Source organism: Lepus europaeus, chromosome 5, assembly GCF_033115175.1.
Source record: "Lepus europaeus isolate LE1 chromosome 5, mLepTim1.pri, whole genome shotgun sequence".
Taxonomy (NCBI): domain Eukaryota; kingdom Metazoa; phylum Chordata; class Mammalia; order Lagomorpha; family Leporidae; genus Lepus; species Lepus europaeus.
Genome location: NC_084831.1, coordinates 12,423,265 through 12,442,243, shown reverse-complemented (window position 1 = coordinate 12,442,243; position 18,979 = coordinate 12,423,265). Strand labels below are relative to the sequence as shown.

The 18,979-nt window shown below is 61.1% G+C and overlaps 1 protein-coding gene across 1 annotated transcript in view; it reads right to left on the bottom strand.

Moving 5' to 3' along the window:
• The window catches only part of IGSF21 (immunoglobin superfamily member 21), a 231,141-nt gene that overhangs the window by 76,535 nt on the left and 135,627 nt on the right, over positions 1-18,979 (bottom strand). The window lies entirely within an intron of this gene.

The following is an 18,979-nucleotide window of genomic DNA, read 5'->3' as shown; positions in this document are numbered from 1 at the left end:
TACGGGACACAGGGTGCACCTGGCTCACAAATGGGGTGGTCTCAGGGATGCTAACGTGGCCCCGAGCTCCGAGACCCAGGGCAGGGGCACAGTAGCAGGACCTCCAGCTGCCGCTCGGAGCGGCACTCACACAATTCCCTGGGTTTGCTCTCTGAGCGCCTGGTGCTTCTCCACGCCCAGCCTCTGTGTGCTGTCGGAAGGCGGGGCCCCACGCCCTCTCACCCTGCCTCTCCTGAACACACAGCCCAGCTCCAAATCAGGGGACAGCAAGAACCACTCAGAAGGGAACAGGGCGGACCAGCCCCCTCTCTGCTGTTGGAATCCACAGTGGCTTGTGCCCCAGAAAGATCCCCACTCCAGACCCCCACGTTGACTGTGGGTTCCATGTGGACACCCCACAGTGTCCTGAGCCAACCCTGCCTGGCCTGGGGCAAGGTCCAGGGTGAGGGAGAGCAGGAGGTGGCCTGGCTGCCCTTGAGGCCACGCCTCTCCAGCGCCCCCCCCCCCCGCGCCCTGCCTCCTCCGTGTCCATGCACCCTGTCCCCTGACCCTCACTGGGCCTTTCAGAGCCACTGAAGTCCCTTGGAGCCTTGGCCTTCAGCCAGGAGACGGTGTTGCCTGTCCCCCTCACCCCCCAGTTCTGGACACGTTTGTGGCATTGGATGATTGGCCGTTTTCCGATGCTCGGGACAGAGCCCCCCCCCCGCCACCAAAACGCTCCTCCCCAGTGTCTACGGTGCCCGGTGGAGAAACCTTTGCGCCCATGGCTTTGTGTGGCCCCACAGCACCCAGGGAGGGAGCAGAGCAGATGGTGAGGCTCCCATTTTGCAGAGCAAGGCACGGAGGCGTGGACGGGGCAAGGTGCAGGTGCCACACCGGGTGCTTGGCAAACCTCTGGCTCCCACTGGGAGCGGAACAAGCGCTTGTCAGCCGGGAGGGGGGTGGGGATGCTTTCCCGGCCATAAAAGCCGTAGGCATCCACCTGCCCGTTTAGCTCCAGCCCCGCCTCTTCCAGGTACCTGCGTCTATCCCGCGCTAAGATGCAGCAGCCCTTATCGTCCCAATCTCAAATTTCACCTCCATTTTTTTTATTACACAAAGGAGAAAAACTCTGTCAGTAAAACTGTCTCCTCAAATTTATTCTCCGGGCTGAGGGTTTTATTACTGGGAAAATACACCCGCACCCCCACGCGCAGCCCCGCACGCCCCACATACAGCGCCAGGAGTCGCTGAGCCGTAAATCGTGGTTGGGGGCCGGGCCCCGGGCAGTTTCAAGGGCGAGCCTGGTTTTCCTGGGGCTTTGTCCATGGCTGTGGCTCTGCGGCACGGTCGGGGCTCTGGCTGGCGGCCCCGGGAGTCCACAGACTGCTTCTGTGACAGAGGCCCTGGGCAGTCCTGGCCAGCACCAACCACCGCCGCTTGAGGTCAGCTCCGAGAACACAGAGAGAGGGCGTGAGCCCAGGTGGCGGGGCCAGCGGCCAGCTGCGAGGAGCTGCTTGGCACAGCCTGCTTAGATGCCTGGGCCAGAGGCTGGTGGCCATGGGTGACCAGAGGCTGCGGGCAGGAGGGCGGTGGGGGTTAGGTTCCTGTCCTGTTCCTTCTAGAAACTCCCTGGTGGAGTCCTGGCTGCTGTGGGTATTTGGGGAATGAACCAGCAGAAAGATGATCTCTCCTTCCCTCTCTCTTTCTCTCTCTCTCTCTCTGGCTCTGCCTTTCAATAAATCAATCTTTCTTTTTTAAGAGAAAATCCCCAGGCCCCAGACCCACAGGCTCAGAAAGGCTTGGGACAAGGCCCCACCCGGCCCCGCCCCTGCTCATCTCCCCCGGAGGAGGGCCAGCGCCCACACAGTGAGCAGAGGGACCAGGGTCGGGGAGACAGGTGGTGGCGGCAGCAGCAGGCATTGGCCAAGCAGTGCCCGGTGCTGGAGGATGCTCACGGAGGAGCCATGGATTGTTCCAAAGGGGAGGGGTGATTTTAGAAGGCTTCCTGGAGGAGGGGTTCTTTCCTGGCAGTCCCAGACCGGCTCTTCCTGCAGGACTGACTTCCTCCCGCCCTTGGTCGAATCCTTGATTCCTGCTCCTAGCTTTGTGCCGGCCTTGTCTGCCTCAGTTTCTCCATCTGTCAAATGGGGTGAAGCAGCGCCCCTGTTGCTCCAGTGAGTGATGCCATCGTGGTCACCAAGGCCCCGGGATTCTCCACTCATTCATCCAACGCATTTCTCCTGAATCAATACAGAGGCCTTGAGTATGTGAGGGCGGGGCCCTGGCTCAGCCCCCAGGATGCCAGACGTGGCGCTTACTCGGTAGACCTCTGCAGGGTGAACGCATGAATGGACAAAGGAGAGTCCGATGCTCCCGAGGTGCCAGGCGCTGGGAGCCTCAGGCAGGACAGAAGACAAATACTCCAGGGCTGTCCACTGCCCCCGGACTTCTGTCTGCACGGGGCTGTCTGGGAGGAGCAGCCCGGCCCAGCGGGGCGGTGCCCTGAGACCACCCAGCAGCCATGCCCCACAAGGGCCCAGCAGAGCTGTTGTCTCAGCCCCTCCACCGCCTCCCCGCCATTGCACCATTGGGCTCTTGACCCCGTGAGCCTCACTGGCTATACTCCAGGCCCAACAGGGAGGCTTGAGGAAGAAATGAAGTGTACTGGGGGAGGCGTGTCATCAGTCCACTTAGCGGATGAAGAACCCGAGGCCACCCAGGGGCGGAGCTGGCCCCTGTCAGTCAAGACAGGGGTATGAGGGCCCTCCTGGGGGCTGGTGGCGTCGTGGAACCCGGAGAGGCTTTGGTAGGGGGTGCACAGGCCTCCATGCAGATCCCGGTCCTGCCACTCGTTCATTGCTGTGTCACCTGGGAGAAGTCTCTGGGCCTCGGTTTCTTCAGTTGCAAGATGGGAGCTGCCACACCCACCCGTAAGGCACTCGTGTGAGGACTCGGTGTATCAGGGGCGCCCGGGAAGCCCCGTGCTGCTCGGCACATGTTGTCAACAACGGCGGTCGGAAGAATTGAACATAGCAGCGTCCCCCCCCCCCCCCCCCATGTGCGGCGGCTACAATGCACAGCCTCCAGGGTGCGCCTGGCACCATGGACAGCGCACACACAGGTGTAGCTAGCATCACGTTTGACTCCCAGCTCAGGCCAGACCTGGACGGCAGCAGGGGCCGACTCAGGTGCTCGGGTCCCCCACCCCCACCTGCTGGGCGTTGCTGCTTCTGACTTCAGCCTGGTCCGGCCACGGGGATCTGGGCATCTGTGGGCATCTGGGGAGCGGACAGAGACCGAAGATCTCTCTCTCTCCCTCCCCCCATCACCCTGACTTTCAAATAAATATTTACATTTTTTGAATATAAAAAAGGTGCAGTTAGAGAGCTACAATAATTGATAATAAAATAGAACAGTGTAACAAACTACTGTAATAAAAACCACACCTATGTGAGCTCTCTCCCTCTTCTCCCTCTCCCCCTCTCTCTCTTCCCCTCTCTCTCTCCCCCTCTCTATCTTCCTTTCCCTCCCCCTCCTCCCCTATCTTTCTCTCTCCCCTACCACCTGACAGTGGAGCTGGTGACCCAGATGGCCGCTCAGTGACTAACAGGTGATTAGCGGACACGGCGCAGGTACACGGGACAGGGGGTGACACTACCATCACACGACTCAGAATACCACACAGTTGGAAGCTCATGAATTGCTATCTTCTGGAATTTTCCATTTGGTATTTTTGGACCCCAGCTGATTGAGGGTCACTGACACCATGGATAAGGGGGGACCGCTGCTGTTAGCCCTCAATGTGTGCTCATGAGAGCGGACACTAAGACATGTAGTTATGAGAGACTGCGGTGGGTCCCTGTTAGCCAACATTTGGTTTCACCTGGGTTCCAAGTAGGGCAGTTGGTCAGGGTGAGCAGCAGGTGCATAATAGGTGCTCAGGAATGGGTGGCTCCTCTCTTCCCCACACTGACAGCGTCTCAGCCACTTCGTGTGGCGGTGGACAGCTTGGCCGTGAGTCTCTCCTTGACTCTGCATTGCTTTCCTCTCCAGGCCTCAGTTTCCCTAAATGCTCCTTGAGCTGATCGGAGGCACGGTGGCCTCTGAGGACCCTTTCTGTCCTGAATGCCCCCACCATGGCTTCTTACACCCCTGAGGCTGTTAGACCCCAACCGATAGCCCCCGTTTCCCCAGCGAATCCGGCTGCAGCCAAGCCAGGAGAAGCCGCCAAAGCGTGGCCAATGGACCGAGTCCAGCCAGCAGTGGCGAGAGAACACCAGCCGGCCAGGTGGCTGGGATTTTTAATTTGAAAACAAATAAGTCTCCAACTTCAGCCACCTCTCTGCTGTCCCTGGGTGCTGTCATCCGAGAAAGAAAAAAAACTAAAAACACAGGAAGGGGAAAAGCCACCTCCCCCCACCTGGCAACCTGCTTTTCTTTGTGTTCCACAAAACCAATTACAGGTTGGAAATAGCTGTAATAAACTTGATATCCCACTTAGGGGCCAATCCCGCCACGGCGGCGAAGTGTAATAGTGGCAGCGAGTGGAAACCGCTGGTTTTTGCCGGAGCTGTTTAAATTGCCTGCCTACATTATCCCGACTCCTCTCCAGCAGAGAAGGAATTTGCTCTCCTGGAAATGGAGCAGCTGAGGTCTCCGTGTCCGGGCGGCGAGAGGGAGTGTTTGCTAGAGGGTTTTAACGAACTGATTAGACACGGAGGAGTGCGTAGTGCCCGGGCCTGGCGCAGGTTCGCATCCCAGGACTGGCTGGTCCCGCTCCCCAGTGGCAAGCAGGCAGTGTGCAGAGTGGTGGGGGCTGGATTAGGTAACGAAAGTGACAGATGGCAGCTGGGGCCCGGAGCTGGGCTTGCTGAGACTCGTGCCTGCCTCCAGGTGTGTCGATGGTCTCTGAGCCTCACCTTCCCCATCGCTAAAAGTTGCCTGAGAGTTGGAAATGTTAAAGTGAACCAATGTACCTCGTTGAGCACAGAGGACAGTGGATGCCTCTCTCGCTGGGGGTTTACTGCTGTGTCCCTGGCCGTGGAAGGTGATGGGCAGCGTTTCTAGAAATTTCTCTCATGCACCTGTCACCTAGAGGTACCTTCCCTCAACTCTGTGCCCCTGTGCCTGACACGGCGCTGGCACATAGCCCGTGATGTGTGGAATGCATGGAAAGGATTCCCGGTCCACGTAGGCGGACCTGTCCCCCTCCCCCACCCTCACAATCTGTGCCAAGAAAGCTGCCCCGAGGCCCGGCACAGAGGTGGCCCTGGATAACACCAGGGCTTTGGAAGGGGCTCAGGCTCCCGTCACTCAAGCACTTGGGAGTTCGTGTTTGGGTGGAGCATCTTTCCCGGGCTGTGCTCCATGCCAGGAGAGCTGCCAAGCTGAGGGCGGGGAGCTTACTCATCCCCTGAAATTTCTGGAAGAAGCGCTTTCCGCTTTGTGGCTCCTTCTGTAGAGCCAGGAGAGCCGGCACTTGGTTGTGCTCCCCGTGGAGCCGGCTCTTAGACCACAGCCCGGGGCCATGGCAGACTGGCTCGACCTTGATGGTCGAGCTTTTTGTTCTGTTTTGTTTTAGAGCCACAAAGACGGTGGCCAGAGAAGGGTGCTGCCTGCCCAGGCTGCCCAGCTGGTCAGTGATAAAGATGGGATTTCAACCTGGGTCTGGTTCTAGGCTCCAGATCGGCACAGGCCCCGGGCAGGAGAGGTGGATAAGTTTTGGGGTGGGGGGGCGAGGGAGTGGGTGGTCTCGGCAGAGGGAAGCCTGGGCAGCAGCGCTCAGGGCGGTGAGGAGAAGGAAGGTGGTGAGGAAGCAGGAAGTGGATGCTGCCGCTGATGGCCTGCTGGGTGGGGGGGAGGGGCAAAGGGTTCCTGGCTTCCTGTTGCCATGGTGACCCTGGACCACTCTTGCCCAAAGCTCCCCGCCCACCTGTTCTCCACCCTGCAACCATTCTCGCAGCTCCTAGGAGCATGAGCAGAGGAGCAGGGACACGGGGGGAGAGGATGCCAGACTCCCCCGGACAAGGGGGCAGGGACAATGCTCACGTCAAGTGCCACCCGCCTGTCTGGGTGCTGGAATCTACCCCTGCACTGCGCCCCTGTGAGTTCCGGTTTCTGGCAGGGCTGGGCTCCGGGTAATCAGCTTCCCCCGGTGCGTGGGAGATCCGGTTTTGACAGAGACAGCTGGTGTCATAAATTGCCTTGTCTCATCTGGTTACCATCGGATGGCAGACAGCAGCTCAGGGAGGGGCCGGGCCAGGGAGAATGGCAGGCAGGAGAGCGCTGTCGGCTTCTCTGTGGGCCCCGTGCTCACATGGGCAGGTGCTCAGGCGAGTGTGAGCAGGCGTGAGCGCCGGGGTGGACCCGGGGGAGGGGGGAAGTGGGCGTGTGTCGATGTGGAAGCTGTGATCCTCGGGGTGTGGGTGGGCAGGCGGGCACCTCTGGGCTGGATACTGGCGTATGTGTGTGTGTGCATGTGTGTGTGTGCACGTGCACACCACGCTGGCTCCCGCAGCTGGAAGCCCGGCTGATGCCCAGTGACGCCTGCCTGGGGACGTGTGGGCTAGGACGTGTGGCCGTGTGCTGGGACTCGGTGCAGACAGCAGCCGGCTGCACCTGCCAGGGTGCCAGAGGACTTTCTGCCCCCCCGTCCTCTCGGCACCTCCCACAGGCAGCCGGGCTCCCAGCAGCGGATACAGAAGCCAAGTCCCGGGACAGCACCGAGGGCGGGGAGCTGAGCCGCTGTGTGAGCCGCTCGTGTCCCGTATCAGGGCCTGCTTCCTTCCCTGGCTACCCCCTCTGCTCAGACCCGGCTCCCTGCTAGTCCTAGGAGGCAGCAGGTGATGCTTCAAGTGCTTGGGCCTCTGCTACCCACATGGGAGACCTGGATGGAGTTCCTGGCTCCTGGCTTTGGCTTGGCCCAGCCCTAGCTAGAGCGGGCATTTCGGGAGTGAACCAGTGTATGGAAGAGGTCTCTCTCTCTCTCTCTCTCTCTCTCTCTCTCTGCCTTCCAAATAAATATAGATAAATAGTAAACTTTTAAAAAGCCACAGTTGTGATGCACCCCTCTCCCGGGCTCCTAGGAGCTCTCCCGTACCCAGGCTTTGATGCTCTGAGACCCCCTTCCCTGCCTCCCGCGCACCCCAGCCTCACCGTGTGCTGTGGGGGCCGGTGGGCAAGAAGCAGGGAGCCAGGGGGTAGTGGGGTGGGACCAGAGTGAGGACGACACTCTGACCTCAGTGGAGAACAAATCACCCAGCTGGAGTGGAAGCAGGGTGTGAAGGAAGCCCCCCAGGAGGTAAAAGAGTTAACCTGGCCAGTGCCGTGGTTCACTTGGCTAATCCTCCGCCTCCGACGCCGGCACCCCGGGTTCTAGTCCTGGTTGCCCCTCTTCCAGGCCAGCTCTCTGCTGTGGCCCGGGAGTGCAGTGGAGGATGGCCCAAGTGCTTGGGCCCTGCATCTGCATGGGAGACCAGGAGGAAGCACCTGGCTCCTGGCTTCAGGTCGGCGCAGCGCACTGGCCGTAGCGGCCATTTGGGGGATGAACCAACGGAAGGAAGACCTTTCTCTCTGTCTCTGTTCCTCACTATCTAACTCTGCTTGTCAAAAAAAAAAAAAAAAAAAAAAAAAAAAAAAAAAAAAAAAAAAAAAGGCTGGCGCCGCGGCTCACTAGGCTAATCCTCTACCTTGTGGCGCCAGCACCCCGGGTTCTAGTCCCGGTTGGGGCACCGGATTCTGTCCTGGTTGCCCCTCTTCCAGGCCAGCTCTCTGCTGTGGCCAGGGAGTGCAGTGGAGGATGGTCCAAGTGCTTGGGCCCTGCACCCATGGGAGATCAGGAGAAGCACCTGGCTCCTGCCATCGGATCAGCGCGTTGCGATGGCTGCAGCACTCTGGCCGCAGCGGCCATTGGAGGGTGAACCAACGGCAAAGGAAGACCTTTCTCTCTGTCTTTCTCTCTCACTGTCCACTCTGCCTGTTAAAAAAAAAAAAAAAAACAGTCAGCCTGCCCCAGAGGGAGCCTGGAGCCCACATTTGTAACTAGTCTCATCTGGTCCACCGGGTGGGGGTCCGGGAACACAGCCCAGAGATGCAGCCCTCAACCGCCAGGACCAGCCCTCGCCGGGCCCCTCTGCTCCTTTGGCCATCAACTGCTGGGCCCTTGGTGCCCTGGGAGGCCCCGACACTCAGAGGGGGAGGGGACCTGGGCTGTGCCGTCCGCACCTTTCACTGCACAGAAGGCGAAGCCAAGGCCCAAAGGGGTGGGGACGAGCCTGGGGTCTCACGGGGACGAGCTGACAGTGCAGGGCGCCAGGCCTCTGCTCCCTTGCACGGCATCTGCCCACACCCCTTTGAGAATCTTGGAATCCAGCCCCCGCTGTTCTTGTGGCGTGCTGGACAGTTATGGCCCTGGGGCATTCCAGGTCAGCCCGCACCTTCAGGGCAGGGTGGGGGGCCCAGCTCCTGCTGCCCCCACCCCCTGCTTTGTCTCAGATGGCAGAGTAGTCCAGGAGTCAGGTTCAAGGCTTTGTTCCCGGCCGCCTGACACCCTCATCACAGCCACGTGCCTTCCCAGGATGGCTGGTGCCCCCTCCTCCCCTCTGTCTGGCCCTGGAAGGGGTGGGTTGGGGAGGGGAGGGAGGAGTGGGAATTACTCGCACATCTCCCACCTGCACAAAGGCCACCCTCCAACACCTGCCTCATTCATTCCTTCATTCATTCACTTCCTGTTCCTTCGTGCTCATAGTGGGGGCGGGGAGGGAGGTGGCTGGGGTCTGCCTGGAGGCTCAGGGCAGGTGTCGCAGAGGGACAGGAGGGCAGGAAGGCACCCAAGGCGTCAGGGAGAAGGGAGGTGAGGTTCACGGGTGCTGGGGGTTGGGGGTGGGCTCTCTGGGGGGCTGAGTGGGGGCCTTGGCGTGGGAGCCTTCACGGCCATGGTTGGAGTTCAAGTCCATTTCAGGGTTTCAGTCCCCTCATCTCTAGAATGGGGGTAGCAGTTCTCCCCCCCGCTAGGGAGGACGGACGTGCGAAGTGTGCGGAATAAACACGCGTGTGATGCTGGGTGCAGCCTGGGCGCCCTGCGAGGGGACCCCACTTCTCTCACGGAAGGACGTTCGGCACGGTCTCTGCCGGGCTGGCGATGATTTCGTTGGAGGGCACAGAAGGAGCCACCGCAGGCTTCAGGCAGGGCGGGGTCGGGTCCCGCGGGCAGCAGTGAGCTCAGCGGAGCTGGGGCAAGGCGGGCCTGGGCTTGGGAGCGGCATTCAGGAGGGACAGAGGGGACACCGTGCTCCAGGGCCTCCCTTGGGATGCACTGAGGGCCAGCTGCGACCTTGACCCCTGGACCCCACGAGCCGGCTGGGCAGGCTGAGTCCCAGCTCCTCCCAGGGTCTGACCTCTGCGCGCAAGGCTCTGGCCCAAATCCCCTGCCCAGGACACCTCCTGCAAGGTCCCCTCAAGGTCGGGCTCAACACTCAGCCTCCAGCGTCCGCGCCCGGCTTCCCGGCACTGGGCACACCTGTGTAGACAGGTTGTGTCCAGCACAAGCCCATCATGGGGACAGATGCCCAGCTGGTGCCAGTCTGGCTGACCGGTGCCGCCAGGGGGAGGGGCTGCCGGTCCTTGAGGAGGAGCCTCGCTGTGCCGATCTGCCCTGGCCACCACGCTTGGCAAGAGCTGCAGACAACTGGGCCCGCGTCAGCCACTTCTGCCTCGGGCCAGAGTCCTGCCTTCGTGGGCCCGGCCACCTGCTAGACACAGGGCAGGTGTGTGTGAGCATTGCCAGGCTGGCCTATCTTGCCCTCTGTAACTCACGCCCAGCATCACGGGCAGCCTGTCCATCTGTCCATCTGCCAGCTGCTCCTGGGATGAGCACTTTACCCGCTGGAGGAAGAGCACCGAGCTGGGAGCCAGGACACCTGGACACCCTCCCTGTCAGTCAAGCCCGCCAGGCAATGCTGGGAGCTTTTCCTTCTCTGGGCCTCAGTTTCGCCATCTGTTAAATGGGATAGGGATGGCTGATCTCCGAGTTCTGCTGTGATTCCATGTTGGGGAGGGGGTAAAGCCGGCATTTGAGGGTCACACCAGGGCTGGCCAGGACTGCATGTCCACTCCTTCATGGGACAAGGGCTGCTGATGTCCTGTGTGCCACGGACTAGCTGAGGTGCAGGCCACAGCTTGCAGCTCTTCTCCGGGAGTCCAGGTCCCAGTGGGAAGAGACGAAGCATCAATCGCCTTAAGGAAGATGAGGATGTGTATCCGAGAGGGAGGGCCCCACCAGGCAACTGACGAAGTGATGGGGGGGGGGAGCGCCACAGTGTGGGCGCCCTGAAGGGCGGGCTCAGGAGGTCACGGGTGCCCCGACGGCCCAGGGAGCGGGGAGGGGAGGCAGGGTCAGGCTCGCCCGGCTCCCCCTCCCCCCAGCCCTCCCTATGTGCCCGACATCAGGGGTCGGGACTGTCAGCACAGCGTGGTTCGCAGTTCTGTATTTATGGACGATTTGTGTTCTTTCAAGGTGAAGTTTACATCCAAGGAAGTGCACAAAGCTCACGTGCACCACTCCCTTGGTTTTTTTTTTTTTTTTTTGACAGGCAGAGTGGACAGTGAGAAAGAGAGACAGAAAGAAAGTTCTTCCTTTGCCGTTGGTTCACCCTCCAATGGCCGGCGCGGCCGGCGCACCGCGCTGATCCGATGGCAGGAGCCATGTGCTTCTCCTGGTCTCCCATGGGGTGCAGGGCCCAAGCACTTGGGCCATCCTCGACTGCACTCCCTGGCCACAGCAGAGAGCTGGCCTGGAAGAGGGGTAACCGGGACAGAATCCGGTGCCCCAACCGGGACTAGAACTCGGTGTGCCGGCGCCGCAAGGTGGAGGATTAGCCCGTTGAGCCACGGCGCCGGCCTACACTCCCTTGGTTTTAAACGTGGACAAACGCGTGCCCCTGTGTAACCCAGGTCCCTCTCTCGGTGCACAACATTGCAACTTCCTGGAAAGTTCCCCCGGCCCCTCCCCAGAGGCACCAGTATTCTGACTTTGAGACAAGGCCTGTGTCTCTGTTGGACCAATGTTTCCTTCCAGAAACTGGGCTGGGAGGGCAGAGTGGTGGGGAAGCCCTGATGGGTGGCCCCTCGGACGCGTCTCGAGCACTCCCTAGTCCAGAATCGGGAATGGACCCCAGGAGCCCAGTGGGAGCTTTCGGGCTCTCGGTAGGATGAGGTGGGAGCCAGCGGCGACATGGGGAGTCTACGCAGGTTCAAAGCCACTTAATTAAAAAACAAAAATCCCAGTGTGGATCAAATTAACACAGTCTGCAGGGTGCACCTGACCCCGGACAGTGATTTTTGTGAGCCCAGCCCTTGACTAATGAAGCAGCTCATGAGAATCAGAGGGAGGAGCAGGGATTAAAGATGGCGCCACTTGCTTTGATCTCCCTACGGTGGGAGATGGGCTCTGTGATTTCTCCCCCTGGACCGTGGGCACGTTCTCTGACTGCGGTGATCAAGAAATCAACAGACGCGGCGGAAGTGCACCTGTTTCCAAGCCCAAGCCTTCCAGGCTGGCAGCTCCACTCCCCGTCTCTGGGAGCAGGTGCCCTAGAGCCATCGAAGAGTAGGACTATGGTGCTGGGGATCCCACATGGAGAGAATGGGGACCGCCCCGAGCCAGCCCTCCAGCCATGCATGCCCACGAGTGACGCTGTCGCGACGCCGCAGGCCGACCAGCTGCCGCCTGAATGCTACTCAGAGATGCCAGAAGCCACCCCAGGCGAAACCCAAGGGCGGCCCAGCTAGAGCAGCTCGGGAGGAGGGTGTGTTGGGCAGGGTCCATCGGGAGATGGAGGCACCGGGCACAGGTGATAAATGAGATAGTGGCACCTGGATCGATCATTCACTACGATGTGGGTGGGGCTGAGGGACTGCAACGAGGCAGGTGTCTGGGGCAGGGACCCCTGGGGGTGGTTAGGACTCTTGGGAGCCAAGGGAAGGCGCAAAGGGATTCCGCTCGTTCCTGCATCCCAGCGCAGTCACAGAAGTTCTGTTTCTTGTTACTGTAACGGATTGCCCAAGACAGCTAACTTAGAAAAGGCTTCCTGGGGCTGGCGCTGTGGTGTGGCAGGTAAAGCCACTGCCTGCGATGCTGGCATCCCATATGGACTCCAGTTCAAGTCCTGGCTGCTCCACTTCCTACCCAGCTCCCTGCTAATGTGCCTGAGAGCACGGCAGGTGTCTCAAGTCCTTGGGTCCCTGCTCCCACGTGGGAGACCCAGAAGATGCGCCTGGCTTTTGGCTTCAGCCTGGCCCAACCCTGGCCGTTGTGGCCATTCGAGGAGTGAACCAGTGGACAGATCTCCCCTTCTCTGTCTCTTCTTCTCTCTATATAACTTTCAAATAGATAAAAATAAACCTAAAAAAAGGAGAAGGCTCGCTGAGCTCACAGCTTCAGAGGCCCCGAGTCCAGACGGCCTGGCACAGCCTTCGGCTCTGGCGAGCGGCCCGCGGTGGATGGTGGGGTGTGTGCTGAGGACGAACCACGTGCCGAGGCAGCAGGCAGAGAAGGGCTGGACCAGACTCAGTCTTCAACACTAGCTTCTTAGGAGAAGTCGGAGGTCAAGGAGAGCCAAGGGCATCAGCCGTGACCTAGGACCTCCTGCTAGGCCCTGCCTCCTACAGGTCCCCCACCTCCCCACGGCAGCACCCTGGGGACCGAGCCTTTAACACGGCAGCTTCTGGCGGACATTCGGCACTCTAACCGCAGCTCCACACAGCCTGACCACAGCTGCACAGAGACTCAGGGAGGGGCTGGGGGTCACAGGGAGGGCAGGCGACACGGACCTCAGTCCAGGAACCCGCAGAGAGGTGCCCACGAGACCCTGTCCCACAGCTAGGTAAAGCGAGGTCCCCTCCCCCATCAGACAGTTCCCGAGGGGTGTGGGAGACAGCACTGCCAGAGAGAAGTCCCCATTCAACCGTCGGGTGCCTGCCCACCCCGCCTCAAGTCCAGTGGTCGGGACAGAGTTGGGCCCACCTGTGCTGTCTGTCACAGCCGGGCTCCGTGAACGAGGGAGCTGGGAAGAGACGGTCAGGTCTCTGTCCCTTGGCTCGGGTGTCACTGGGAGGCTGCTCCTGCGGGGGCTGGGAGAGGCCGAGCCCCAGTTGAGAGCCCTGGGCAAGATTCCTCCCCAGAAATCCTGGGACGAACATTTGGCCAAGCAGCTAAGATGCCAACAGGGATGCAGGCCCGTACCCGCCACCTGCGTGGATTCAAGTCCCGGCTCTGCTCCGCTTCTGGCTTCCCCGCTGGTGGGCACCTGGCGAGACAGCAGGTGATCGCAGAGCTGGCTGGGTCCCTGTACCCACGTGGGAGACCTGGATTGAGTTCCCAGCTTCTGGCTCTGGCCTGGCCCAGACCCAGGTGTTGTGGGCATCCAGGGAGTGAACCAGCAGATGGGAGGTCTGTCTGTCAGTCTCTCTGTCATTGGGATTCACCTTGAACGCTTTCTCAAGGTCTCCAGGGAGCGCTCAGCTGTTCCTGTTCTGCCCTCACCCCAAGCAGCAAGGACCTATTTATTGAGATGGAGTCAAGAGGAGAGCCTCGGGCGAGGCACGGGGCTGCCATCAATCCCAGCCTGCATGGTGCCTGTGGGAGAGACCTCGACAGTTCCAGCTATAAAGTCCCAGAGGGTAGGGACGGGAATGACTGTGTTCAACGGTGCGTATCCCCAGTCCCAGCACAATAATGTAGTGAAGAAATCATTGAATCACTCTCTGAATTCCAGTGCCCAAAAGCATGGCCAAGTGCTCACAAGTCTCCCCTCTGAGTCGGGCTACTGGAGCCCCTGGGGTTGTAGCTTGGCCGGTTAAGCCGCCACCTGTGACACTGGCATCCCATACTGGAGCACCAGTTTGAGTCCCAGCTGCTCTACTTTCAATATATCTCCCTGCTAATGAGCCTGGGGAAGCAGTGGAGGATGGCCCAAGTGCTTGGGCCCCTGCACCCACATGGGAGACCTGGAGGAAGTTCCAGGCTCCTGGCTTCAGCCTGGCCCAGCCGTTATAGCTGTGTGGGGATGGAACCTGCGGATGGAAGGTCTTTTTGCTCTGTATCTCCCTCTCTGTCATTCTGCCTTTCAAAAAAGAAAAAAGACACACAGCACAGAGCAGGGACTCAAGCTCCCAGGCCAGGCCGTCCCAGCCACACCCAGGAGTTAGATTTAGGCGCGGGTTTCCTAACAGAGCCCTGAGGGGTGGCAGCTCCCATCTGGGGTCCCAACAAAGGGTGTGCAGATGGTCCATTCTGTACCCGTTCAGCAGCCCGGCTAGTTGATTTCCTTGTGGACAGAGAGCATAGCAATCCGGCGTTAGTTCCTGATACAAGGCAGCTGTTCAATAAAAATCACCCGCTATACGGAAAAAAAATCTTTACCTGGCTTTGCACAAACACTTGGTGTTATTACAACCCCTCCAAAATCCCATTTGCTTTTCATTATGGACCTGCTGGTGTTTGCTTCCTCGTCCCCGGAGAACGAGGACTTCACGGGCAGACTGATTAAAAAAGGAACAAAAGGAAGGCTGCAGGACTTGGAGTCGGGCGATTTCGGGTCCCCATGCCAGCTCCACCACTGACCCCCCGAGAGACCCAGGCGGTCACTGAGCTTCCGGGAGCCCTGGGCTTCTCGCCTGCACGCCCCCTTCCCAGGGCGGCGGGAAGATGCAGATGACGGCCGTGAGTCGTGCCGTGCATCTTGGTACGCTCCGTGGCCCCTGCTCTCAGGGAGCACGGATCACGCTTTGAGAGGCGCACCGCGCCCACACCAACGGGCAGGCTGGGAGAAAGCGGTTCTCCCAGGGATCACCGCTGAGAAGCAAATCCGAAATGCGAGGCGCTGGGAGCTGACTTAGGGCCGGAGCGGAGGCCCTGAGGAGGCTTTTGCCAAACAGGAGTGGCAGGAAGGAGCAGGCCTGGGGGAGGTCCAGACCGGGGAGAAGGCCAAGGGCAGCCCAGAGTGGCTGCAGAGGTGCTGAGCTGGGGAGAAAGGCGGCCAGGGCGGCAGGAGCCCAGGGTGTGAACGGGTGCAGGGGTGAGCAGGGGCAGGGGTGCGCAGGTGCAGAGGGTGAACAGGTGCAGGGGTGCGCAGGTGTAGGGGTGAGTAGGTGCAGGGGTGAGCAGATGCAGGGGTGAGCAGATGTGGGGCTGAACAGATGCAGGGGTGAGCAGGTGTAGGGGTGAGTAGGTGCAGGGGTGAGCAGGGGCAGGGGTGAGCAGATGTAGGGGTGAGTAGGTGCAGGGGTGAGCAGGGGCAGGGGTGAGCAGGTGCAGGGTAAGCAGGTGTAGGGGTGAGCTGGTGTGTAGGTGAGAGGTGCAGAGGGTGAGCAGGAGCAGGGGCGGGGATGAGCAGGTGCGGGGGTGAGCAGGGGCAGGGGTGAGCAAGTGTGGGGGTGAGCAAGTGTGGGGGGAGCAGGGGTGGGGTGAGCAGATGCAGCAGGTGTGGGGGTGAGCAGGGGTGGGGTGAGCAGGTGCAGGGGTAGCAGGTATAGGGGGTGAGCAGGTGTGGGGGTGAGCAGGGGTAGGGGTGAGCTGGTGTGTGGGTGAGAGGGGCAGGGGTGAGCAGGTGCAGGGGTGAGCAGGTATGGGGGTGAGCAGGTGGAAGGTTGAGCAGGTGCAGGAGTGAGCAGATGCAGAGTGGTGGGCTCTTGGTCCCGGGAGCTCTCAGGGACAGATCACATAAGGTCTTAACGGCTGGTATAGGAGGTTGCATTTTATTCTTGCTATACTGGGAAGACACTGCAGGGTCTTCAGCAAGGAAGGGGCCTGGCCTGGTCAAGGTGTTGAAAAGACCCCCCTGGTTGCTGGTAGGGACAGGAGGGGACAGGAGACCTGGCTGGGGCTGTTCAGCCGTGTAGGGATTGCGGGGCCCAGCAGGGACAGGAGACCTGGCCGGGGCTGTTCTAGCCATGGGGGTGGGCAGAGGCTGCCATCTGTGTGTGGAGGGGACACAGGCTGAGGCCCTGGCCATTGCTTTTGTGGCTCTGTTGCTTCCTCCGGCACGTCCCTGCAGCCGGCCGGTTCTGGCGAGTGTGGCATCTTCAGATCTGAGTGCAGCCTTGAGTTAAAACACCTGCCCCCAGAGCCGCAGCAGGAGCCCAGGGGACAGGCTCCCCCCTCACTGCCCCGCGGGCAGCAGGTGCAGAGGGGCTGCTGTGGTCACAAGGACGAGCTGGCGGTGCCGGCAGCTGCGCAGGTGTGCCGGGCTCCTGAGAGCCTTGCTCAGGCCTTGTTACTCCCACCATGCAGATGGGGAAACTGAGGCGTTGAGTGGTGGAGGGACGGGTCCAAGGTCCCGCATCCAAGCAGAGGCCAAGCAAGCGTGGACGCCGGCTGTGAGCCCGGCCCCGGTGCTCGGCCCCTCACGAACACCTGTTAGCACGTGCCCTTGCCACGCCCCCGGCTTCTCGGGTGCCCTCCTCCACCCCAGCTACCTGCTGAGCCCGGGGTTTCCCACACACGATCCTGACTGCGCTCCCCGGCCCTGGAGCTGTTGCAGCTCTGAGCAACTCAGAGGGGTGCAGGGCTTGGCGGAGGCCGCCCCGCCGAGCCGGGGCACGGACGGACTGAATCAGAGAGCCAGGCCAGTGCCCTGCGCGGCGTGGCTGGGCACGGAGCAGCCTTGGTGGCTGGGGCCTGCAGGAGGGAGGGGGCCCCCGAGACTGCCTGCGAGCTGTGTGTGTGTGAGGAGGCGAGCAGTGGAGGCCCAGAGAGGCCACGTGGGGCTTGGGATTGGGGCGCAGCTGCGGACAGCACGGTCAGCTTTCAGACCTGGGGAGCCTCAGGCAAGCCGCAGCGACTTCCTCATTTGGAGGCCGGGAATGTGGGCTTTTGGGTGCTAGAACTGAGGCAGGGCTGGGAAAGCTGCCCTGTGGCGGTCACCCCCCCACCCCACCCCCGCCCCATGCGGGCAGGCTTTAGGGTAACAGATTTCATCGGTGTCAAGACAGCGCTTCGTCAGGGGCACTCCGAGATGGGACGGTGTGCCGACGCAGGTGGTGAGCTCACCGTCACCAGAGGCATGTAAGCAACAGGAAGTGACGCTTGGTAGAGAGCAGTGCTCGCGAGCCCTCTGTGGGGGCGGGGCAAAGGAGCCACCTCTCTGTGTCCATCTGACCGCATTTTGGCTTCTCTCGGGCTTCGTGTCCGAAGCCGGCTCCATCCCGGCTTCCTCCACGCGTCACTGGCCCGCTAAGTGAAGCCTGGCATGGCTTGCACAGTCAGGTAAATATTACAGCGGTCAGAGCTGCGGCTTCGGTGGGGAGAACTGTAATTTGCAGTAATGCTACCAGGGCATCTAGTGGCACGTGCGGCAGGTGATTGACAGCCGCGCGGGCACCAGTTTGGGTCACTTTTTCCCCTTTGAAGTCTCTGATTAGACACTGTTGTGCAGGAGCCTGGGGGGGAGGGGCTGCACGGGGGCGGGAGCCCGGGCTTCAGGGAGGCCAGCATCATGATCCCCATGGCGTGGGCAGATATCCGGTCCCCAATGGGCCCGGCGCAGCCATGGGGGAGGGGTCCTGCCTCAGGTCCTGTCTGCCCAACACCCACGTGTGCCAACGTGCCCTGTCCCCAAGTTGGGGCCCACGGGCCCCTTCCCGTGGCAGCTGCCCTGGAGAGGAAGAAGCAGGAGGACCGGATGCCAGGCGGGTGGCACCCTGGGGACGCCTTCCTCTGTGCGTTCTCCCTGGGGCCCCCCGGGGTTGGGTGGGAAGAGGGCCAGCAGGAGGCGGAGCTGCACGAGCGGGAGGGACCTGGCGGAGTTGTTTCTCGCCTGCGCACCTGGAGGACTGGAAGGCTCTGGTGCTTTGCAGATGGGCGGGTATTTGGAAACTTGACTTTGGTCCCCTGCAGAGCTGCTGGTTCAGCCGCCAGGACTGCTCTGAGCACCGAGGGCAAAGGACGCAGCTGCAGAGACCCCGCCTGGCTCAGCCGGGGGCCTGGGTCCTGCAGGGGAGGGGGGTGATGCGTCCAGGTAGGGGGTGGTGCCCGTGCAGAGGGCGGCCAGCAGGTGCCCCTCAGCCTGTGGTGCAGTTTGGAGACCAGAGAGGGTGCTTCTAAAGTGCGGGGCAAACAGCCCCAGAGAGGGGAAGGGCTTGGCTGAGCTCACACAGCAAAGCCCAGCTGCTATGCAAGAGGAAACTTGGCTCTTTCCCCATGGGCCCCACGGTGGGAGCGAGGTTCAGGGTCGCCAGGGGAGAGCCAACTCTGGCTCGCCTAGCTGCTAGACTGACGGGGGCGACCTCCTCAGAGGGAGGAGGCACGGCTCCTGCCTTCCCAGAGCTCCCAGTCTGATGGCACCTATGAGGGGAATGTCAAGAGTTGGTGCAAAGTGGAATTAGAAGATGTGCTTGTTTGAGTGCCCGACGTTGCTGAGATCCATGCCTAGTTTTTCCAAAACACGTGTTTTCCATGAACTTTTTGAAGGCCTCCCCCGCCCCCATCCCACACATGGACTCCCTAGTCTCTTGGAATCACCAGACCGATGGTGGAGGCACAGCTTGACTCTTGCTGAGCTCCCAGTCAGATGAGGGAGACAGGGACGCCTCCAGGTCGAGAGGAGACCTTCTGTTCAGGTCAGGGGAGGGGGGCATGAACTCGTTGACTCAGGGATGCTGGTTCCCCTCCTCTTCCTCCTCCTCCTCCTCCTCCTCCTCCTCCAGGAAGTCCTCCCCAAGCACTTGCATCCTCTCCCCAGGACACGGGATCCTTCTCATCCACTGGGAAGGGACAGTCACCCAAAGCCTCATGCAAATGCTCTTGAGGTCCCCGGGGCACCGCGGGAGCCCCAGGCCTGCCTGGGTCTATCCCGCCCCTGGCTGTGAGCATCAGGTGCCTATCTGAAGCTGCTGTCCCCTCAACCCCAGGCGCCTGGCTGGCAGCCGCTCCACACTGCCTGACGTGCGTTTGTTACAGCTCATTTGCTCCTGGGCTGGGAGGCTCGGCGGCGGAGCTGGG